This window comes from Pinus tabuliformis, chromosome 6 (genome assembly GCF_031772625.1).
Source record: "Pinus tabuliformis cultivar Carrire ecotype Pingquan chromosome 6, CPIR1, whole genome shotgun sequence".
NCBI classification, from domain to species: Eukaryota; Viridiplantae; Streptophyta; class Pinopsida; order Pinales; family Pinaceae; genus Pinus; species Pinus tabuliformis.
In genome coordinates this window covers 1,266,388,690-1,266,403,636 of record NC_142292.1, presented here as the reverse complement: position 1 = coordinate 1,266,403,636, position 14,947 = coordinate 1,266,388,690, and positions in this window count along the sequence as shown.

Sequence of the window (14,947 nt, the reverse complement as noted above, 5' to 3'; positions counted from 1 at the left end):
CCTGTGTACTGGTATAAGACTGCATTCGTACAGAAATATTGTAAAAAGAAGTTTCTTATTAAAAGAAGATAGAGATGACTTGCAGCAGGTGGTTTTCACCCACATTGGGTTTCCACCTTACATCATGGTGTTCATGTGTGCTTCTTGTGTGTGATGATCTATTCTATTTTACTGCACCTGTTAACTATTCATATGGTTAATAATGTTCTGATGCACTCATTAAGGATCAACTAACTGAATCATAAGTTTACTAGATATACGCTTGTTGCATTACACATAGTTGCGTATACACGCGATTTGCCTTAACTGAAGTAGCGCATATGAATCTTAATATGGAAATGAAAAAGTTATATTGATTTGACAATACTGATTCACCCCCTCCCCTCTCGGTATTATTTCTAACAATTGGTATCAGAGCAGGTCCTTTGGTAGAAGCTTGATCGCTTGAAGGAGATCCATAGAAGAATGGGAATGAAGCTTAAGAAGAAAGTGCCTAAGAAGAAGAAGACATCTCAAAAGAGCTATGACAGTGGGAGAATCGATTGGGGAATATGTGGAAGAAGCACTTCAGATTAAAATCACTTCAGAATGAAGATGAACAAACAAAAGAACTATCAGGTATGAATTTGTTATCCTCTAGTGATACATTTATCCATCCATTTGAAGATGATGAAAGTGATAGTGAAACAACTGAGTTTTCTCTTATGGGTGAGCAAGAAATATATCAAATAGAGGTAGAATTTAAAAGGCTTACAGACAAAATTAGAGATCAACAAGATCTATTGAACAAAAGGGAACGTTCTTTCAAAGAAGAAGCTACCAAACTAAAAGCTCAACTAGAGGAAGGAAACAAGGTAAGAAAGCTATTCAAGGAAAAATTTCAAAAGTTTCAGGATGAAGTAACATCATTAAGAAATGAAGTAAATAAAAGGAGCATGACAATCAAGAAACTCAAAGAAAGATCCAGTTACTATGAAAGTCTTGAAGCTACGATCCTCTCGCTAAAAGAAGATCTTGAAGAATCAAATAAGCAGAATAAAGAACTAGTCCAAGCTCTTGAAAAATAAGAAAACGAAGTTCTTGAATTAAGACATCAGTTGGAAGAAGGAAGAAAAGTTGAAGAAAACATGAAGAAGCAGTATCGTGAAAAGGAAGAGAAACTTCAGGTTGAGGTAAATATTCTAAAAGATAACTTAGAAGAAAAGGATAAGCTCTTACGATTTCAAGATAGTACTAAGATCTTGGATGATATTCTTAGTAGTCAAAGGTCTCTTGCTATCAAAATTGGTCTTGGTTTTCATGAATCTGTTGAAGGTGAATCTAGTTCACAAAATAAGACAAGGAACTCTAATGCACAATCTGAAATACTCAAGAAGGAGATGAGAGGTCAATCCCATCAACAACCAAAGAAAGAAATTCTTCAAAGAAATTCTTTTACTCCTCTGATGAATAATGGTGAATGTTATGTATATCATAATCTTGGACATGTTGCAGCCAGATGTAGAAGTAGAATGGTTCAAGACCATCACACAAAAAGATCATCACGTTCCAGGTACTTTAAGGGATATTGTTTTTCTTGCAATATGTTTGGTCACAAAGATGTTGATTGCTACAAAAGGAATATGAAACATGTAAGATGTTACGCATGTAACAAGCTGGTACATATAGCAAAAGAATGCAGAAACAAAGTACGGGCACCATATCAAAAGGAGAAAACATCATCACACTTGAAGATATGGAAGAAGAAGGAGTACAATCAGAAAGATGTGGCACAGCACAACGTACAGACATAATCAACTCAGAGGAAGCTGAAAGTGTAAAAATTCAGTGTTCTTAATCTCATACGCAAGTTTCATAAAGAGAAGTCGCGTATATACGCGAGTTAGTCACTGCACAGTCACGTATATGTTAGTTTGAGGAAAAGCAGTGAGACATGCTAAGAAAAAAGGGTCTAATATGGTTCAGTCCATTACTTGCTTTATTTGATAATGGTTACAATCTTCTGATGATGTGGGGAAATGTCTTCATACTTGTAAGATGTTTAGAAGTGTTTTGATCCTAACTTGTTGATGATGATGCCTTGATACTTCTTGCTAATATATGCATGATCAGATCTGACAGTAAACAAGATGGCACAGGTTTAGGGGGAGCATATACTTTTAATAATGCATTGTTGGCATTATGGTTAGTAGTCCTTGGTGATGATGCTTATATGGCTAAATGATACATCTTGCTATGATATGGTTATGAGTTTTGCATGATAAAATCCCATATGATTCTTGGGATTACATGGTGTTCAGATCAAATTTGTGGTTGATTCTCTGATGATGCATATATGGTGCTTACATGGTGATCTTCATAAGGATAAGGAGAAGTAGAAAGCTTGAATACACAATTTCATTACTTGATGATGAGTCACTCATATGCTGTTGTTGACATATAATACAGTTATGACACAGGATTCCTATAGTTCGTGGCGTTCACATGGATGAGGATTGTTGCTGTTGATGATATCAAGAAGTCTTGATAAAAGATCTTGAGCTCAAGATATGTAGTGCTATATACAATATGCTGGATACATGGATGATTACTCGAAGTTGTATTGTTGGAGACATGATGATGATGAGTTCTTACCTATATGATGACAGGTTGATACTTACATATGTTGATTGATACAGATGACGGATGTCCTTGAGTGATGATACATGGATGATATATAAGATCATGAAGATCTTAATGTTGATGAGATGGCTATGGTGTCTTTCACATATGATATAATGTGAATGATTTTATAATGCTCAAGATCAAAAGGATGAATTGATATCTATATGCAGACATATCTTTTCATAGGTTAATGTTATCTACACTAATGGACATATACATGGTGTTGGTCTAGATGTTGTTGACAGATGCTTATGGAGTAGATCATACATTGTGTATGATAGTTGCTGATGACTATCATGGTCTTATTTAGATGTTTGTTATAAATGTCATGTATATCATTCAATGTAAAGGTCATATCAAGATTCATGATGTAATAGTTTGTCTCTGTCTATTGTAGTCATTTGATGTAAATTGTACCCCCACTATGCATGGGAAGAATGATGTAATATTTCAGTCATGTATAAACAATTGGTATCTGGTATATCCCCACTTGGTTGGGTGGATGAGTCAATATTGGTATATCCCCACTTGGTTGGGAGATGGATGTATGTATAAGTCCTTGGTGATAGGAAGGTCATTTATGATGTATAGAGTCATGTCCCTTTTGTAGAACATCTTTTTGCAGACCTTGCTTACAGTTAGGGGGAGCATGAAAAACACACTTCAGCAGAGAAGAGATTTCAGCATGTACTTAGAGGGAGCATGGACAGATTGGTACACCTTGTTATATACAAAGGGGAAGCTCAATTAGAGATTTCAGCAGGTACTCAGGGGGAGTATGGACAACGGAATGTATATCAAGGAAGAGAATATCTTGGTTTGACCTTTGCCCTTGATGTCAAAGGGGGAGAGTGACTTGGTATAGTTGTTGCCATCAAGTCCAAAGGGGGAGATTGTTGGCATTATGATGCATGTGTTGTACTTGATGGAAACCCACTTGTAGCAGAACATATCACTTATACATAACTAGATGAATCTACAAAAGAGAAATCAGATGTGATAGAACACATGGGATGCAGGGCAGCTCAAAGGAATCAGTTCAGATGTAATGTACAATGATAACTCATTAAGTTGAAAATTTTTAGTATGGCAAGTTAGCTTTGCCATCAAGTCCAAAGGGGGAGATTGTTGGCATTATGATACAAGTGTTGTCCTTGATGGCAACTCACACAGATGACAGATCATAGTGTAGCAGGTCAGTAGCAAAGAATTGATGATCAGACTACAAAGAATGAAGAAAGAAAATTATACACACAGGTTCACTATATACAAAGGCGCGTATACACACGGGATTGATGATCAAAAGTCGTGTATGCGTATGCACGCATTTTCATGCACGGAAAAGCGTGTACATGTGGGAAAGCTTATTTTTGGGTCCGTGGTATTTAGACCTATGGTTTTGGACCTTGGTATTGCGTCCAAAGTGTTGAACCCAGGTATTGGGTCCTTAGTATTGGTTCTAAATGGTTTTGGACCATGGTATTGAGTAAGGCCTAAGACTATAAAAGGAGAAGAAGATCACTAGGCAAAGGAATTCAACAAAAAAAGGTCTTGAATATCTGATGATGTATGAGATCTACTATGCAGGTTATGGGCTCATGATGCTTTGCTTGATCTGAGCTAAGGAGGAATCTCAGCAGTTGATGGAGAACAAGATCTAAGGATAGATCGTGATCAAATGGTTTGGAATGAACCATCTCTATATGGTTTGATCATGCTTATTCTAGATCTGTATACTAACGCATGTAATGTTTTGATCTGGGTATAACTTAAGATTGAAATAGCTGCAAAACATGAATGAATATTTACAGATGTATACGCTTGTTGACTTTGATAAAAGCGCGTATGTACACAAGTTAGATACATCTAAGTAGCGTATACAATATGAACTATGATGTTTGAAGTTACAGGTGGTTCTGGTTGTTGATGCAAAGTCTGAGTTTTGGTGACTGTTACTGGTGTCAGTATTCTGCATATTCAATTTGGTTGATTGTGTTTAGCTTCAGTGTTGATGGATGAGATCTATAATGGATCAGGATCATAATGACTTATCTTTCTGTGATATGATGGACTAGATCTGGTTGCTAACATATGTATTATCCTTGTATATGTAATGATCTGGGTATTTCTGAAGTCAAGAAGTGTAGCGAAGTTATCAGTAAGTAATTGTTGACATATACGCTGGTTCACTTTGGTGAAGTTGCGTATACACACTGGTTTGGCTCTTCAAAGTAGCGTATGCGTGATTTCTGATGATACAGTTGGTTCTAAATATGTTGTAGAGTTCTGTGTTTTTCTTTTTGTTCTGGTGATTGTAGTTTGTTGACTGGGTTTCAGTGATTCAGTATTGGGTGATTCAGAGATTGATGATGCTAGTGTTGATTGATTTTGTGCTTCAATGATATTGATGAGTCCAGTATGAAAATTGGATGAAACGTGGCCTTTCAGATTATGGTGTTGTGCTTCATAAGTATCCAGTTTGAAAATTTATGAAACGTGGTACCTGGAGGATGAAAGAGAAGGTTGTAGCCTTTTGTAGGTTGGCACCTACGTACTAGTACATCAGCTAGTACAAGAGCTAAGGGGGTGGTAGCTCCCTTCTAGTAGCAGCTAGAAAACGAGTGAAGGTTGGAGCAATGAGTAGGCTGGAACCTACGTACTAGTACATCGGCCAGTACAAGAGCTAAGGGGGTTGTAGCTCCCTTCCAGGAGAAGCTAGAGAATGAGAGAAGGTTGTATCCTTCTGTAGGTAGAAGCCTGTGTACTGGTATAAGACTGCACCAGTACAGAAATATTGTAAAAAGAAGTTTCTTATTAAAATAAGATAGAGACGACTTGCAGCAGGTGGTTTTTACCCACATTGGGTTTCCACCTTACATCACGGTGTTCATGTGTGCTTATTGTGTGTGATGATCTATTTTGTTTTACTGCACCTGTTAACTATTCATATGGTTAATAATGCTCTGATGCACTCATTAAGGATCAACTAACTGAATCATAAGTTTACTAGATATATGCTTGTTGCATTACACAGTTGCGTATACACGTTGTTTGCCTTAACTGAAGTAGCGTATATGAATCTTAATATGGAAATGAAAAAGTTATATTGATTTGACAATACCGATTCACACCCCCCCCCCTCTTGGTATTATTTCCAGTATACACGTTGGTTCGGCTCTTCAAAGTAGCGTATGCATGATTTCTGATGATACAGTTGGTTCTGAATATTGTTGTAGATACCTATGTTTTGCTCTGTGTTCTGGTGATTGCAGTTTGTTGACTGGGTTTCAATGATTCAATATTGGGTGATTCAAAGATTGATGATGCTAGTGTTGATTGATTTTGTGCTTCAATGATATTGATGGGTCCAGTATGAAAATTGGATGAAACGTGGCCTTTCAGATTATGGTGTTGTGCTTCAGAAGTATCCAGTCTGAAAATTTATGAAACGTGGTACCTGGAGGATGAAAGAGAAGGTTGTAGCCTTCTGTAGGTTGGCACCTACGTACTAGTACATCAGCTAGTACAAGAGCTAAGGGGGTGGTAGCTCCCTTCCAGTAGCAGCTGGAAAACAAGTGAAGGTTGGAGCATTCAGTAGGCTGGCACCTATGTACTAGTACATCGGCTAGTACAAGAGCTAACGGGGTTGCAACTCCCTTCCAGGAGAAATTGGAGATCGAGAGAAGGTTGTAGCCTTTTGTAGGTAGAAGCCTGTGTACTGGTATAAGACTGCACCAGTACAGAAATATTGTAAAAAGAAGTTTCTTATTAAAATAAGATAGAGACGACTTGCAGCAGGTGGTTTTCACCCACATTGGGTTTCCACCTTACATCATGGTGTTCATGTGTGCTTCTTATGTGTGATGATCTATTTTGTTTTACTGCACCTATTAACTATTCATATGGTTAATAATGTTTTGATGCACTCATTAAGGATCAACTAACTAAATCATAAGTTTACTAGATATACACTTGTTGCATTACACACCGTTGCGTATACACATGGTTTTCCTTAACTGAAGTAGCATATATGAATCTTAATATCGAAATGAAAAAGTTATATTGATTTGATAATACTGATTCACCCCGCCCCCCCCCCCCCCCTCTTAGTATTATTTCCAACACATAAGTCTGATTCTCAGATAACAAAGTGTTCTTGTGCATGCCAGCATGCCATATTTATAGGAGTTTTCAAATTCAAATCCTACCATTCCCTCCCTTTCCTGATCATAAATGCACCTTTTTCGGCAGATCTCCAAATATTTTTTCCATAAATGTCACCTACCCACTCCTCCTAATGGGATTTTTTCTATCCAATCATGAACATTGAATTCAAAAACTACTTTTGGACCTGACTATGCGACATCGTCCCCTGTGGCACAACTCATGCATCGCAGCTTCTTCTGTTATAGCTTCCTCCATCGCAACTTCTGCTGCACTCCACTTTCCTTCATCACACAGACTCCTTAATTAATTTTTCCCCTCTTCGGGTAGTGTAGTTTAAAGTCCTGCTCCCCCTTGCAACTTCCTAGAGCGCCAAAACTGTCCTACTACCATGTAGTCATTGTGCAAGGGAAGGATCCCCTGTATCCAATTTCAACCTATGTCCATTCACTTTTCCCAGGAATGGTTCTTCATTTAGTTTCGTGAGATAAATTGTGCCACCATCCGTGATCTCCTTAACAAAATATGGCCCTAAACAGTGCATTTAAAATTTCCCTGGAAACTTTGTGAACTTGTCATATAGCAACACCAAATCATCCACCTTGAAAGTGTGCAGCTTAATATGCCTATCATGCCAGGTTTTTTCTCATTCCTTTTGCACTTGCTGGTGAAATTGTGCAAAAAAACAATCCTCTTCTAACTATATCAATTGCACGAGTAATTCCTCCAAGGCCTCGTGATCCACCATCTCTGTCAAAGCCGCAATGCACAAGCTTGGCACAATATATTCCATAGGCATCACCGCCTTAATCCCGTAGACCAACCTAAAAGGAGTTTGGCTTGTTAACGTTTTGAAGGCCATCCTATATGCCCATAGAACCACTAGTACCCATGCATCCCATTCATTCCTCTACGCATTATAGAATTTTGTCAATACGTTCTCTAAGATTTTGTTGAATTCTTCGACTGTTCCATTCGCCTACAGGTGATAGGGTGTACTCTTTTGATGATACACTTGAAATTCTTCAAGAATCATGCTAATTGTTTCGTTCAAGAAATGCGTTCCCCTATCACTCATCAACACCTTTTAGCATCCAAATCATGTTAAGACATATTCAAAAAATAACTTTGCAATAGTAGCAGCTATACAATCCTTCACTGGTTGCACTTCTTCCCATCCAGTTAAGTATTTTGTTGCAGTAACAATATACCCCACACCCGTCTTCTTTCTTGGTGGCTCTATTGGTCCTATAAAATCAATAGCCCACTTATCAAATACTTTCAGTGACACCTAAGGGTTAAGGGGTAATTCATCTCTTCGCGAAGGCTTTCCCATCCTTTGGAAAGCATCTTATGCCTTACAACATGCCTTAGAATCCTTATGTATTGTCTGCCACCATAAACCTCTGTGTAAGATCTTCTTCACAATTGTCTTCCCTTCATAGTGTCCTCTCGCCACTCCTCCATGTGCTCTAGCGAGGATACTAGCACGCTATAATTATGGAACATACCTTTGCAGTATTTTATTTGTTCCCAAAATCACCAAAAAATCTACAGTGTAGACCACTAATTCCTTCTTCTACTAATTGGAATATCGTTCCATAGTTGTACATGTGGTTAAAAACTGAATAATATTAGCAAAGTGGTCATCCGCAATGCACATAGAAAAGAGCTGCACGTATGACAATCCTTCCTCCAAACTATTTGGTTCTTCACCTGTTTCAATCCTAGACAGGTGATATGGACCTACATTCAACCTTCCAGGCTTCAGAATCACTTCAAAGTCATATTCATGAAATAATAATAACCGCCTGCATATTTCCCCCCTCAACATAGGCTTATTGAGTAGGTACTTCAGAGCGGAATGATCTGTATACATTTTAAAGTGTGCCCAACAAATAATGTCGAAACTTTTACAGTACGTAGACCATTGCGAACCCTTCATGCTCTGTGGTGGAATAATCCTTCTCAGCCTTTGATAACTTTCTACTCGTGAAGGCTATTGGATGATCAATTTCACCTTCTCCTTCCTGCATTAATACTACACTGAGTGCAATGTAAGAGGAATCCACATGCACATAGAATTCTTTCTTCCAATTCGGGAACACCAAGATTGGTGTAGTCACCATATTTTCCTTCAATACATCCAAACTACCTTGACATTCTTCATCCTTAAAAAGCATCGCATCTTTCTTCAATAAATTTTCCATCGGCTTAGTTATCCAAGCACACACCTTGATAAAAATTTTATAGTACCCAGTGTGCCCCAATGTCACGCACAACTATTTTACATTCCTAGGAGCTTCCAAATTCACAATTACATCAATCTTCATAGGGTCAACCATAAATCCTTGCTTACATACTACATGACCAAGTAATATTCCAAAGGGCACATAGAATATGCACTTCTTCAAGTTCAACACGGTCTGATATCTACAACATGTATCCAGCATAAGGCACAAATTTGAAACATGGTTCTTCACCAACTTGAAGACAGTCCAATCATCAAAATAAACCTCCAAAATTTTATGAATAAACTCCTTGAACGCTGTGATTACTACTCGGGGGAATATTTCAGGTGTGTTCTTTAATATGAATTGCATTACTGTAACCTAAAAGTAGCCCCACCCCATCACAAAGGATGTCTTGCTTTGATCCTTCAACGCAATCTTTATTTTATAGTATCCTGAGAATCCATCAGTAAATGAATAAGCCTCATGTCCTCGAACATTCTCTAACACTTCCTCTATAAATGGTGTTGGAAATGGATCGTGCACACATGCATCATTCAAAATTCTTAAATCTACACATATCCTGATTTCGCCTTTTTGTTTCTTCTCCTGGACAACCATTGGGCTCACTCAATCAGATTCTTCTACTGGTTCAATAATACCAACATCCAGCATCTTATCAAGCTCTTGGTGCACCTTTTCTTTATACTTTGGACTGAGCTGATAAGGTCTCTGCTTGATGGGATTCACGACAGGTTTCAAGGTGATCTTCATAACTCCAAAATCTCCAACGATACCCTTCAGATCCAAGAACTTTGTTGTAAATACGTCCTGGTATTCACATAGCACTTCAGCCACCTTATCGACTATATCTTCATCCCAATAGTCTCTTATCTTTGCGAACTTAGGCTCTACTTCAGATCCAATATTTACTTATCTAGTTTTCAAAGGTTCTGACATCTCCGGTTCTCTAGTTTCGGTCCTTCAACTTCGCGCTGTCCTTCTATCTCTGGAATGTTAATATTCCACATATCTTCTTCTTCATCTTTAGTAGTCACATTGTAACATTCCAGCGCTTGGCATAGTTGTGTACTCCAATTCGGTTGAGTCCATTCTACCAGTTCCTTAGGCATTCTGAATATAGTAGCTTTTATCTCCTGAAGCGCTTCTTCAATGCATTCAAACCCATCCTCAAAGCCGAAATTCAATAATAAACTATCTCTTAATATGTGCCATTCAGTTGTCCCATGGCGAAAATCCGTTTCCAAATACTAGTTCATTAGGATTGTATCTAAGGTATGACATAAAATGTGCACCCATTCTGGTTGTAGCTTTGTTGCCCAGGCCTTAGTCCACCGCGCCAAGTGATCACGACAATCATCCTTCCCACTATACTTCTATTTCATCCTAGTATTAGCATTCCCAAACCTTAATCTCATCATTCTTATATATTCCTTCCATCTAGCGAAGCTCTCCTTGTGCGTACCCCATCAACGGGCAGACATAGTGGGTAGTTCCAACTCTAGTGCTTGGAAGCGATTTTCTTAAGGTACTTCCCTTTCAAATTAATCTAAAAATAGATCCACATCATTCAAACCATCATAATGTGGAAGATTTCTTACCTCAGTTGAAACACACCACAGTGATTTGGTCACCCTATTATAGGATAGATACTTCGTGTAACCGGTTCTGCCAGTGCTCAAGTTCTTCATCCGAGTCAGAAGTACCGGAACTATACCTATCCCACAAAATACTACCATTGGTCATAGGATTGATCCAATATTCATCTCGTGTGATGATCTTATATATTTGATCTAGATCATCATCATCCTCCACAATGTCTCAAACACGTTCAGTATAGCGCATACCCTCTACAGGATCTAGCAACACTATAATTCTGAGTGACTTCCTCTCAAAAGTCATTTTCTGCTTCTTTAAGTTGATAACCACATCCATGTAAAATTCCTAGTCCATTCCTAGTAGCGCGGGGTACAGGTTAATATCATCCACTATTTCAATGACCTCAAAGTCAGCCAGCACGCTCATACCCTCGATGTCTATTGTTATTCCATATAAGCGCTCCATCAGAATGATCTTTTGTTGATTAACCATGCACAGTTGAAAAGGTCACCTCTGTAGTGTAGGTCTCCCCATTCTCTTCCACATCTGCTTCGGTAGGACATTTGCATTAGATCCCAGATCCAAGATTACCTGGTCCATCTCATATTCTCATATCTACACGGTTAGCCTCATCTCGTGCCCCTTCTGTTTCTTATGCTTATCAATTTTTCTCATGGTGTGCTGTTCATCCAGGTTCTTCTCTTTATTCATGCACTTTTCGATTAGATCTTGCAATCCTTATACTACTTTCTTATCGCACAACAAATTCATACAGGTCTTTAGAAAAGTAGCTAACACCAATGAATCTGCTTCCTGCGTCGCACTAATTTCAGGTTGTTTCTCCTGGCTTCTTGAGGTGGAGGCCATAGTGAAGCTCTTATTGGCTTCCATGAATGTTTCTTTAGAATGTCAAACTCTATTTCTTTCTCAGCAGCCTTACGCACCCAACCTTCTGTCTCATGATGTTTTCCTTTATCTTCACATGTTTTCATACCACTTCTTATTACTATGTTTACACTATGATCCTCTTCGCGAAGTTCCTCCCTCATCATTTGTAAGTTTTGTGTAGGTTGCTGGGGCTGTGTCTTCTTTTCTTGCATATTTTATATAAGGATCAGAAAATTTTCTATCACATGGTCGAACTGTCAACGATACTGACATGAAGGATGTGTGGGGTTTGACAATTTCATGTGAAGTGTTCTGCTTCTCCATAGTTATAGAAAATTATCTTCCCACATCCTCTGCTAACTCCACCCTCTCTTCCTTATCGTCAACCTTGGAATCATCCATGCGCTGCTCCTATGCCCTGATCCTGAGGTTGGTTTTCTGCCTACATTTGGTAGGTAGGGGTTATATCCATCATTAGCTCATAACCTCGGGAATGGCATTCATCTTGAACTACAGACTTATAGAAATTGCATAACAACTGCTGGGGCTTTTGTACAAACTTATGTAATAAATGGAAATTATCTATTGTGTGTTGTATGGTAACCTAAAAAATAGTGCACCATAGTGCAACTCCTGTGCTCGGCCCAGCGGTAGCTTCTGGATTTAGGGGGACAGACCCCCCCCCCCATAAGATAATTATGATAAATCGGACAGTGGTCCTTATCACGTCCATGACACTTGCATTTTAAGAACCAAACTTCAGCGCGTGCTTCTGATTAGGTTTCCTTGCCTTTCTTCAAGCTCTCCAACTCCAAGTGTAGGATTTCTAGTTGCGAGTGAATATGTTTCACTCTAATGTTCATGTCTTGTATTAGTGAGGCTTCCAACCTCATCGTGATTTCTATCACTTCTACTCATGTTGCTATCTTTTGTTGTGACAACGGTAATCTTAAATGTGGTAAAAGTGACGTGATATACCAATATCGATGCTGAGAATCTGAGATCACCATATTGGCCTGCCTGATTAGGCATTTCAATCTCTGATCCAAATCCCAAGGTGACTCATCAAATTTTGTCGAATTTCTTTGAACTTAGTCACCAACTGCACCTCTGACTTAGGCTTTCTAAACTCCTTGTTCATAGCTTTCTAGGTCTCTGCCAACTTTGCGTTGGGGTTATCAGTGCAGTACTTGATGCACCAAGTTAATGCTCGATCTTGTAAGGCAGTGACCAGCTGCACCTTCTTTATGTTATTATCTGTAATCTGTTGTTCCATCCAAACATCATCCACAACAAACCAGAACTGTTCGGGGTCCTCACATCTGAGCCCTATAAATCTTCATCACGTTTTCCATGTTGAATGGTGGAAGTGGAGGTGGAGTGGATGGAGAAGGTATCCACGGGATACCCTACTTAATCAACTATACTACACTTCACAGTGTAGTCAACACCATCCCTTCGTTGTCACTTGAAGGGGATTCAATGAGTGAACTGTACTCTGAGCTCTTTCCTTCATTTCTTCTTAATAATTTACCACTTTTGGTAGCTCCAAACATCAAGGTGATTGCAAACCTAATTTTCAAATAACAACATTTTAATCCAAGTTTTCAATGATTTCAAATACTTACCTCATGGTCCTTTGAAGAGCCTACGTTCTTCCTCGCTATAGCTGATAGTTCAATTAACCACAAACTTAGTCACAAAACTTCCAAGTGTGTGATCAATCCAATGATCCACGACACGCGTGATATTGATTTCTGAAGCTTCCAAATGTCACACTAGTTCTAAAGTCCACACTATAGGACCATCAAGCCTCCACGTCCCTTGAATATTTGCCAATATAGACAACCAGTCATGTAGTTTTTCAGGGAAGAAACAAAAGAATTCTTTGCTCTCTTCTGTGTACAAATATCTCTACAACCACTACTCCTTAGACAATTTAGGGCTTCTATTCTCTTGAACAACATGCGTACTTTTCGGTCAATCCACTTCTCTATCTCTTTCTTCATAGGAAACCACTTATTCGACATCACACATCTCTTAGATAGATCTTGGTCCTATCAATGGAACCATTTGTTGGCTCAAGGGGGCCTGACCCAAGTTCAGAGTTATTCGTGCCAACCAACAAAACCATACATTGCTAGCCCTTTCAGCAACAACCTGCGTAACACAGGCTGCTGTCTCACCTAAAGCAGTATTGGGGGATGCTACAACCAGGTTTCTGCATCCAGAGACCATGTGATGTATATTCTGAAGCCCTTGTAGCTCAGATATGCCTTCGTCCAGATCTATACCTTCCTTCTATCCAAGCTCGCAACTCTATCCAATTGACCTTCAGGTCTTCACAACGGTACACGATTGTTCTTATCAGGCATAAAATAAACATATACAATACTTTCGCTTAATCACTGGCAGCCCTAGATCTACCTTCGCACAGATCTATTCATTCAAAATATTTTTCATAATAGATCTAGTTACTATTTTCGCGAAAACAGTTTATTACTCATTTCATGCATAGATATTAAAGATTCAATAGATTCTCACAGTGAAAATACATTTATTCATAAGAAACAAATTACAAAGTGAAGATACATTTACTCAAGCATATATCACTAACAAGGCACATATGCAATTGATTTAACCCAAAATCATCTTTATTAGATTCAGTATTCAATTTACAGACTCTTCCACCCTGCGCACCTAGCTGCAGGGGCTTGCACACTCAGCTGTGGACTCATCAAGGTCTCCACGCACTCAGTTGTAAGAGCCTCCCCCTTTCGCCTAAGTATAGGAAACAGATATTTCCCGCCTTAGCACCTGACCCTTACACTTATTCTTCCCCATATGATTGACTCCCTTAGACTCACTATGACTCAAATATATATAGCCCTTTCAATACAATACCATGGACCACAACCCATTGGTGAGTCTCAAAACCATCCTATCACCTACCCATACAAGGAGCTAATGCCCCTTTGACTCATACTTAACTGCGTGCTCCGCTTCCACATTTCGCAGAGTCTTTACATTCTTTATAAAATTCTACTCAAAAATTGATTAAACTAACAAAACTTGACCCTAGGGACCCTATCCCAACACCCAGTTATAAGATCCAACCTATATTCCCTTGTGCACTATGATCCCAATGTGCATACTACTTTATCCTCTCTTCCTTACCTTGGTGCAGTGCATACTTCCAATGGCTAATGAAGCTACATTGTCTGATCCTTATAATCTTGTGCTCCTATCTTACCATTCCTTTCCTACCCAATTCCTTTTGCATAGTTTGCATGTGATAGCTAGGATATTTCTAGGAACTAATATTTGTTCGCCATGAGTGATATTCCACTTGTAGGTGTTTCATGCATAACACACATTAG